Below are 9888 nucleotides of genomic sequence, written 5' to 3'. Positions count from 1 at the left end.
AAAGCTTCAATTCCCAGCAACCTTGCAAACTAATAAACTGGCAGTGATAATATCATGTCATGTAATTGTAGTAGCTTCATATGTAATTTATGCTGAGCTGATAATGAGCTTGCTTTTAATATCTAAGAGTAAATCCCTATAATAGTCCCTGAGATTCAGTGGATTACTCAATTTGGTCCTTGAGGTTCCAATTTCACCATAACAGTCCTCCAGACTCAGCTCCGGGCACCATAATAGTCCCTGAGTCAATTCCGGTGCTGACTCAGTTGACGGAGTGCTGATGTGGCACTTCTATGCCACCCTGGAAGTTCTCAAAACGACGCCATTTTGGTTTGGTGCCCATTCTTGAGAAAAACGATGCCGTTTAAGTGTGAAAGTTGCATCAAAATAAGCCTGATCAAACATAGGAACTCCTTCGTCTTCTACACTCACTCTCGTTCTTCTTCTTCTTTTTTCCTTCTTCAGTTTCTTGGGATTCTTTGTGTCACGTGACGACAATGACGTTGACGGAGTGCGTTTAATCATCTTCTCCTCACTTGGAAGCTAGGTCATGCGAATGAAGGTAAGCTTCGTTTTTTTTTAAAGGTGATTATTTGGTACAATAGCGGTGTTATTAATATCGTTGATACAGATGACTATTAGCGTTTCTTTAGTTGCTAGGGTTTCTTACATTTTTTGGTGGGTTGGGGTTTACATTCTGTTTTTTCTAATAGGACAAGGATAGGATAAAATTACATAAAGTGAATATGTACTTTAAAAATTACATAAAGTAAAATCCGAATAGTTGAAAACAGAATTGTGGTAGATACATGTAATAATCAAGGTTATATTTGATGCTACAAAAGAATAAAAGGTGTTGCACAAGAGATAACATGCCTTCCATAACCTCCATATTCAATGTATCTAAAAAAGATGCTTGCATGGATTGAAATGTTATTAACTTATTATACTGTTGTATCTTAAAATTTCTATCAAATTTTGCATTCTGAAGTTGTTTCTATGTTTTTTTTAGATGAATGAGTTACTCAATATTATGAAAATTTTAATAAAAATAAAGAAGGAATATTGGTATATGCATTGACATAAAGCACTGCTGTTGGCTCCTTCCTGGTAGAGACTTGGAGAATGGTTTAAGGAAATTGAGTAGTGACAAGGAACTAATAAAGATAATCATTTGTGATAAGAAGAATGGAGGAGTGGTTGATGTATACTATGAGCATAGTATTTCAATTACAAAGTTATTAGTAGGTAAGGAGTTAGTGGTGTATTTGGATGATGATGATGATGGTAAAAATGATGCATCTCTTACAATTGAAACTCATGGAAAAGTGTTGCATCTCTTACAAAAGGAGTTAGTGTTGTTTTTTTCCTTCATAGGTTGCTGTCCCTACAAGGCCTTTAAAGTAAAGAAAGAAGTCCTCTCCACTAGCATCATCTATCCCAGTCAATCCAATACGGGGTGCTAGTTCAAGAACAACAGCAAAAATGACAAACTACATAAAATTTGTACCAACTCCAAAATTCAAGGCTCCAAAGAAAAAGAACGGAAGACTTTAGATCATATATATATATGCCTTTATTTTTTGTGAAAAACTTAGAGTGTTTGATTAAAGATGTGCAATCTTTAGTGTTATTTTTTAGTCTATGACTATGACTGTGGATGAACATTATACCGCATAACTTTTTTTGCACTATATTTGGTATCTTATACATTGATGATTATATAATTATGACTCCTTATGGTGATTTATTATTTCCATTCTTTATACTTATTACTTGAATCATTTCCATTCTTTATACTTATTACTTGAATCAGGCATCATTCATAATATGATGCAATTACAGGATCAATACTTTGCATATATTTCACTATAACAACTTCAGATTTTTGCATTCATATATTTCATTCATTAAATATATAAACTAACAAGAAACTGCATTCAAATTTTACAGAACATTACAACAAAGAATCATTTTTGACTCCTAACATCATCTTCTAACTTTGCAAATCTCCAGGCAAAGTTTAGCTTTAGTTCATCATTTTGACTAACAAGTTCTGGTTTTTTGGCACCTTCATCTTGTCCAGTGTCTACCCACACAAACCACCCACACCACCTCTTCCCATTTCTCTGAAACAAACAAAAAATTTAAATATGCTACAGAAAAAAAAAAAAGAAGAACTAACAACTTAATAAAACACTAACAAATTAACTCACATTATAACTAGGACAACAAAAAAAAGTTTGTTTAGATTCAAATCTATCCTAAACCATCGCAAAACCGGATGGCAGCCACAGGCACACCATTCCATCACGCGCGTTGTGTTCCCACGGTCAGTAGTCTTCATACAGTACCCATTCGAAGGTGACTTTATCAAACTGCTTGCAGCAATGCTCCCACTTCCCATAATAGTTTATTAATGTCAAATAAGTGCAGATGATCAAAGAATTTCGATTAAGAAGAAAAAGAAAAAGAAGAAGAGGAACGCAATCTAAACATTGAGAATAAATTAGGGTTTTATAATGGGAGAGGGACCAAATTGGATCTAATTACAATATTTCCAAGTCATCTAGCTGTTGGGAACCTCCAAGGTGGCAAAGGAGTGCCACATCAGCACTCCGTCAGCTGAGTCAGCACCGGAATTGACCCAGGGACCACTATGGTGCCCGGAGCTAGAGTCTGGAGGACCATTATGGTGAAATTGGAATCTTAGGGACCAAATTGAGTAATTCGCTGAATCTCAGGGACTATTATAGGGATTTACTCAATATCTAACGATTCTTATATAAATTTACTAATTAGGTAGCATCCCGCGTATTACTTTGTGCGTACTTCATACCAATTCATCTACGTACTTGAATGTCATATGTGTAATTTTCATAAAAAATATTTTACATATGTTGTATTGCATATTGCATATCTATTCTTATACCAAAACGTATTGCGTTTCATGTAATTGTTTCCATACCAAAACTTATTGTGTTCTATGTATTTATGTTCGTGAAATATAACCAACGGGCAACTCTATATTGAAGTCCTTTTTACACATCAATAATATTGAAGTACTTTCATCTTGCTTCTTCCTTTGAATCTTTAATATCAAGTCTCTTGGCCACATTCTGCAATTTTGCATATTCTGCTTTAAGGGAGCAAGTAGGAAAGCAAAGAGACACTATTGGTTGATGGGGCCAAAAAGTGATAGTACAGAATTGGAATTGAAAAGGAAAAAGAAGTTAGTTCACTTATAAAGAGTGGATGTTGTGGTGTAAACAGAATCTACTTCACCTGGTAACAAATTATATCTCTCACATTCAACTTTAGAAGCTTCCTATTATTTCCTTAATCTCTTCTTTATATCTAAAGCAAAACCACTACAATAAGGTGGGTAAGTTTGGACATTGTTTTTACCTAAATATAAAACGGAGACATCGTGCACTCAAGAAAATCTAATCAAAGACACTTGCTTGAAGTAGCAAAGACACTTTAATTTCACATATGACAAGAAAATCTAATCATGCGAATGAAGAAATATGCGTTCTTTCTTATTCTCAACTACTGTCGGCCACAATTCTCAATAGTGAATAAGGCTTCTTGAAGAAAATGGTATTTCTTTCTCTCGTAAATAATTTTCCATTTAATTATAATAATTTACGTAAAACTAAGAAAACAATTAAAAATACTTTTAAATTAAATGAATTCTACCTTTATTTTTCCACTTCCACTTTTATTTTCGTTTTATTTAATAGAATAATATTAACAAAAAATAGCGTAATACTACACATCCAAATATTTTTATGAACCAAATCTAATAAAAAACTTATATGTATAATATTATTCCAAAAAATATTAATGAATGTTGCAAATTTTTTGGTAAAAAAAAAACAATTGTTTAAGATCAAATAAAATTTAAAAAATGAACAATTATTTTAGTTTAGAAAAGTAAATTAAAATACGAATTTTGATATTAATTTTAAAAATTTTGGTCTAAAATCGAGTTAACAGACCGAATCAAACCCAAATTGGACCCAAAACCCATCATATAAAGCCAACACTCAGCCATTCTCCCCCAAAATCATAAGGGAATCACACTGAACTTGAAGTCAGGGGGAGCAAACAAAGAACCTTAACCTTGTCTCAACTTCAATTCATCATATCTTCCAATCCGTAACTCCAATTGACGAGCCGTCAGCGGCCACGCGTTCATTCGGAATCCTCTTCAAAACAATCCAAACAAAGTAGGAATCGGCTAAGGCATGGTTTTGATTTATCGTAGTTAATGTATAATGTTATGTGAAAACTTAGGTTAGTTGACCGTAAGAAAAATTGAACTATGTGAATGGTACATGTTTAGTGGATATAGTAAGTAAGTATTGAGTTTCATATGAATTGTGGTTGGAAATTAGTGTATGGTATTGACAAGTTATATGTTGAGATGATGGTGGTGTGTTTGGTGTTGAATATAAATTATATGTTAGGTTTGATAGTGAAGTGGTTGAAGTTGATAGTATTTTGAGTGACTAAGTGATTGGTAGATAGTGGATTAGAGTTTGGTAAATTATGAGAATGCTTGAGATGGTATGGTTATGATTTGGTTGGTATAGATTGGAAAATTTGGTAAAAACTTGAGTTTTTGGGTTTCAGTAAAAACACAATTTTTAATCAATTTTGATGCGCTGTAACTTGGCCCTCAGACCCTCAAATTTGGTGAAACTTGTCTTACATAAAAATTGGGTCCGAGTAGTTTACGACGTTCAAAGAACGAACTAAAAATTATTTTTGATTAAAAAGTTATGCGCATTTGAAGTTTGGGTTTAAAAACACAATTTTGCAGAAAACCAGAATTTTTTGTGTGCATGCATACGCACACTATCGTGGACACGCACAGATGGTGAGACTCGTGCGTACGCACGAGGGTTTGTACATATGCACACCCTGCGCATTTTGCAAGTTGTGCGTACACACACTATGATACGTATGCAAGTTGTGCGTACACACACTATGATACGTATGCACAAGCTGGGAAAGTTGTCTGGTGCATGCGTACATATACTATGATGTGTACGCACACGAAGGGAATTTCGTCTGGTGCGTACGCATATGCCCGATGACCTGTTTTATACTAAAACTCTATTTTAATTGTTTGACCTTTCCAACAAGTTTGTGACCCTCCAAAATCACTGTTTTGTTGAAAATTCACAATTTTTGAACTATGAACCATTCTTCTAGTTTTTCCAAACATCTGAAAACTCTGTTTAAGATCCGATGGCTAGGTTTTAGGCTACAGAATATGAGTAAGTGTGCTGATGGAGCTAGTTTTGGTATCGAAGAAGATTTTAGAAGTGAATGATTGACTTGATGAGATATTAACAGTGATGAATGAGACATGATTGAGAATGACATTGACATTGATGAATTATGATTGAAGTACTTACATGAATTATTCATTTAAAATTATCTGAGACACTAGTTTCCCTGAGTGAATGCAGTGGCTTGTCACCACTTGCTCCAAGTTGAGACTCGATACTCTGTTAACTCTCTGTCGCAAGATGTGACCAGGCACTTTAAATCCTCGGGTTCCCCCATGGGCATGCATATATACATTAATTTGAGCTTAGGATTTTTCATCATGGATATTTTTGAGCTTGAGAACATGTCGGATTTGGCTATATAACCGACAGATGAGACTCATCAGCCATAGGACAGGAATTCATCTTATGCATTTGTATATTTTGCTTGAGTGTGCATTTGTTTTGGGTTTGCCTAACTGCTTAGCCATGTTTATCTGCTACTTGTTTACTTGTTGTATATTTATTCTATCTATGTTTTTTTTCTTTGAATTGTGTGTGTATGTATCTGAGAGACCCCTCATGGTGGATACGTGATGAGGGTTGTTCCACCGGTAATTAGGAGGTCTGGAGGAGACGGAAGGTGAAGAGTTAGGTTAGAAGCTAGAATCCCTTATATAGATTGCCAAACTTTCTGGTTTAGTATTAATTTTTAAGTTTCAACATGAGTATCGAAGTTCTAGGAATGCCTTTGGCTTTTCCAGGACCTTATATATTATCTACGTTGGCACCACTACCATCCTAAGAAACCCTGGTTCTCATTCCTTACATATATTGCTTTTTTTCAGATGCAGGTCGAGAGGCAACTCGTTGAGCATCTGGAGATTCTCTGAGCAAGAAAAGTTTTGGATTTTTGGGCTATGATATTTTGTGTTGAAGCTATGTATATATGTAGTTATATTCTCCCCCCTGTATATTTTGTATTTTGTCCCTCCTAGAGGTTAACTTGGAGAAACAGGTGTATTTATCATGTCTTTTGGGCTGTTTTGGGTTGTATATATATGTATATGTAAACTCTAGCCGGCCTTAGCTTCGCAGGTCGAGTCTAGAACTTGATATATGTATATTTTGGAATTTTGTTCTTTATATATATATATATATATATAGAAAGTCACGTGGCTCGCATTTTTGGGGGCCTCTTTGGCCCAAATATGGAGTGTTGAAGCTCTATCAAAGGGGGAAAACATTAGAAGACATACATACATCATATTAGCAAGTTTTAGTTAGTTTTCTCTTAGGAAACACTCTCAATTCTCATTAGGGTTTTATTAGAGTTTTTAGTAGAGTTTGCTATTTACATTTTAATCTTGGATTCTAGTTTGTTTCCGTTGTAAGTTGTCCTTAATTTTCTTTTCAATTACACTATACGTACTCATACTTTCTTATAATTAAAGTTACTTTGTTAGTATATTTACTTTTAAATCTTTGAGTTTCTTATTAATGAATTTGATGTTTTAAGGTTTATATATGCTTGATTGAGTTACTATTGTTGATTGTTTGCATTCATTGGTTATAGTTTTAATTAGTTTTTGCAATTTACCATGCTTTGTTATTATGCCGATCAAGTGTTTCTTGAAATACCCATTTTAATTATGGAGTAGATTCTCATTCCTTGGCTTGGGGTTTGAGTAACTAGAATCCTAGAGTCATTAATGTCTAACATTAAGTGGTAATTTTGGGTTGTTAGTTGCTCTTGTTTCCACTAACGCTAGCTTTTTACTAAGCTTAATTAGTAAGTTAGTTAGGATTTGTGGATTAAGGCCAATTATACCTACTTGACTTTTTCCATTATTTAGGGGTTGACGAAGTGGGATTAATTCATTGTAATTGCCATGGTTGTGGTTATGACAAGGATAGGATTCTTTAACTCTCAACTCCAAGTCAAGGTTTTTTCATGTATTGAATTACATTTTCATTAGTTTATTCCTTTAATCTTCCTTAATTTGTATTAATTGTCTTTTAATCTAGTGCTAGCTTACTAGTTGATCCTATTCATGCTTGCTTACTTCACTGTCTTGCTTGTTTGTTAATTTTAGCTCTTGTTATTTCATTGCTTTAGTTCATTTAATTTCTCATTTCTTTAATTTGCGTTCTATGTGTGAAAATCTCCCGATTTCACAACCAAATTTGCACACTTGGTTGCTAGTCCAAGGAAAAATAACCCGGAAAGTAAAACTCTCGGGTTTTATTGATTTGAATTGTGACACTCATTTTCTAAACTTTGATTCGCACTATTTTGTCGGTTGGGAGCTATACTCACAACAGACCCACTCCTTCAATTGGTGAAAATTCCTAACCGACGATCCGGCGAGCATCATGGATCGTCAAAAATCCGTTTACCTGTTGACCTAGAGAGCATACCGTCAAGATAGTCACATTAAAGAAGTGTTTGTTGGGAGGCAATCCAATGATTAGTATCCTTTGAATTCCTATTTTATTAATTCTTATAGCTTTTATTTTTTGTTTATGATTCATGCATGCAATTAGAGATAGAAAATTTCAAGATTTAACTACTTGAAGCCTAAGCCAAAGCCAAAGTTTGGTGTTGTGCAATGCCATGCGTTATACACATGGTAGTGGATTGTACGTGGGAAGGAAAACAGAGCCATCATTCCCAAATCCTAGCCATGCATTGTACGCAAGGAGTGTTGTGTGTAACGCACCACACTTTTTCCCCAAATGCCTTGTTGTGCCCCATGTGTTGCATGCGAGAAGTGGTACGTACAACGCACTAAATATTGGCCCCTTTGGACCTTGTCTTCCCATGCGTTGCATGCATAAAGGGGTGCGTGAATATTCACCCCCTTGGGACCTTGCCTTCCCATGCGTTGCACGCATGCCTTAGTGTGTATAACCCACCAAAAATTGGCCCCTCCTGGACCTTGTCCCTACTTGCGTATCACGCAGCAGCTGGTGCGTGTAATGCACCAATTAAATGGAAAAATGGCCTTGAGCTGAGCTATGCGTATAACACATAGTTTTGTGAGTATAAGACACCACAACTAAACTTAAGTTTGATGTGGTTGCTCCTTGCATGGGAGTGCATGCATGTCGCCCCTCTTCTGCTTATCAAATCTTCTTTGTTTCATTTCATGCATGATTTCTTTTTCTCTATTTTCAATATTTTGTTTTTCCTCTTTAATTTTCATTTGAATTTTGAAGGTAGCAACATGTGAGAATCTATGGAATCTCTGCTAGCTTTCACTCACTAGTCCACTGAGCAAGGCACATGCATTGGTCTCTCTTGTGCATGCATAAGTCTTACAACTACCCTATGGTCCATTTTCATATGGAACTATGCATGCAGCTCTTTAAAGTCTCAAAGACCTTCCCCTAAAGGACAAGAATTTGAATTTCATTGTCCTTACTTGCTTCCCTCCACATGCATTGGTCACTTCTCTCTTAGCTTCCATCAGTCCGATGCCATGCTTACTCCAAACTCTATCCCAAGCATAACAAGCTTTGTCCTTTTCCTTTGTTCGCTTTGAACTACCCACCACTCTATGCACACCCTTGGATTTCAAGTTTCAAACCCCACTGTGCATTCCACCTCACATTCCCATTATAAATACTACCTTTTACACACTTCCTTCGTTCACCTTTACTTCATACTTCTTTATACAGCTTTCTCCCATTCCCTCTGCATTCTACTCCTCTAATTCCTTAATATTCACCACCATTCACCTATCCTATACACTTTTCTTTTTTCTCTCACCATTGTTCTTCTCTTTCTTTGCTTGGGGACAAATAAATATTTAAGTTTATTGTTGGTTTTGATCAAGCAAGCTATATAAAAAAGAATGGCACCCAAGAATCAATCTTCTTCATCAAAAAAGAGGAAGAGAAAGGAACCAATTACTTCTTCATATGACTCAACAAGGTTCCTCTCTAGCTTGCATGAGAATCAATTCTACAACTCCATTTGTGGAAAGAAGATTATCTCTGAAGGGCCATTCCATCTGAAAAGTGGAGAGTACCCTAAAATCAATGATCAAATCACAAGGAAGAGATGGCAAGTTCTCTGTGACCCAGTACCAAAGGTGGGGCGACTACTAATTCAAGAATTTTATTCCAATGCATGCTTACTACTACACAAACCCCTGATGAAAGAAACTTGCATTACAAAATCTTTGTGAGAGGTAAAGAGATTGATTTCTGTCTAGAAAGCATCTAGAGGATTCTTCAGTTGAGAATCTCAACCCCTTCATCTTCTGAAGTGACTTATAAAGAGAGAGTGAGTAATGACCCAAGGCTTGAGGAGGTAGTCAAAGACATCGGTCTACCAGGCGCACAATGGATCAGAGGTATGACAGGTAAGGCACTCCACTTGAGGAGAAGCGATCTCAAGCCCGTAGCAAGGGGTTGAATGAAATTTGTTCACTGTTCGATCTCACCTGCAAGCAACTGATCCGAGCTTACTGTGGCTAGAGCCATTATGGTTCATTGTATCATGATCGGTGAAGAGGTAAGAGTGGACAAAATCATTCCAAATGAACTATATCACCTCACCTCCAACTCAGTTCAAAATTCTCTGTTGGGTTTT

The sequence above is a fragment of the Arachis ipaensis genome, chromosome B08 (genome assembly GCF_000816755.2).
Source record: "Arachis ipaensis cultivar K30076 chromosome B08, Araip1.1, whole genome shotgun sequence".
NCBI lineage: Eukaryota > Viridiplantae > Streptophyta > Magnoliopsida > Fabales > Fabaceae > Arachis > Arachis ipaensis.
The sequence above is the reverse complement of the archived record's forward strand: the minus strand, read 5'-3'. Positions refer to the sequence as shown.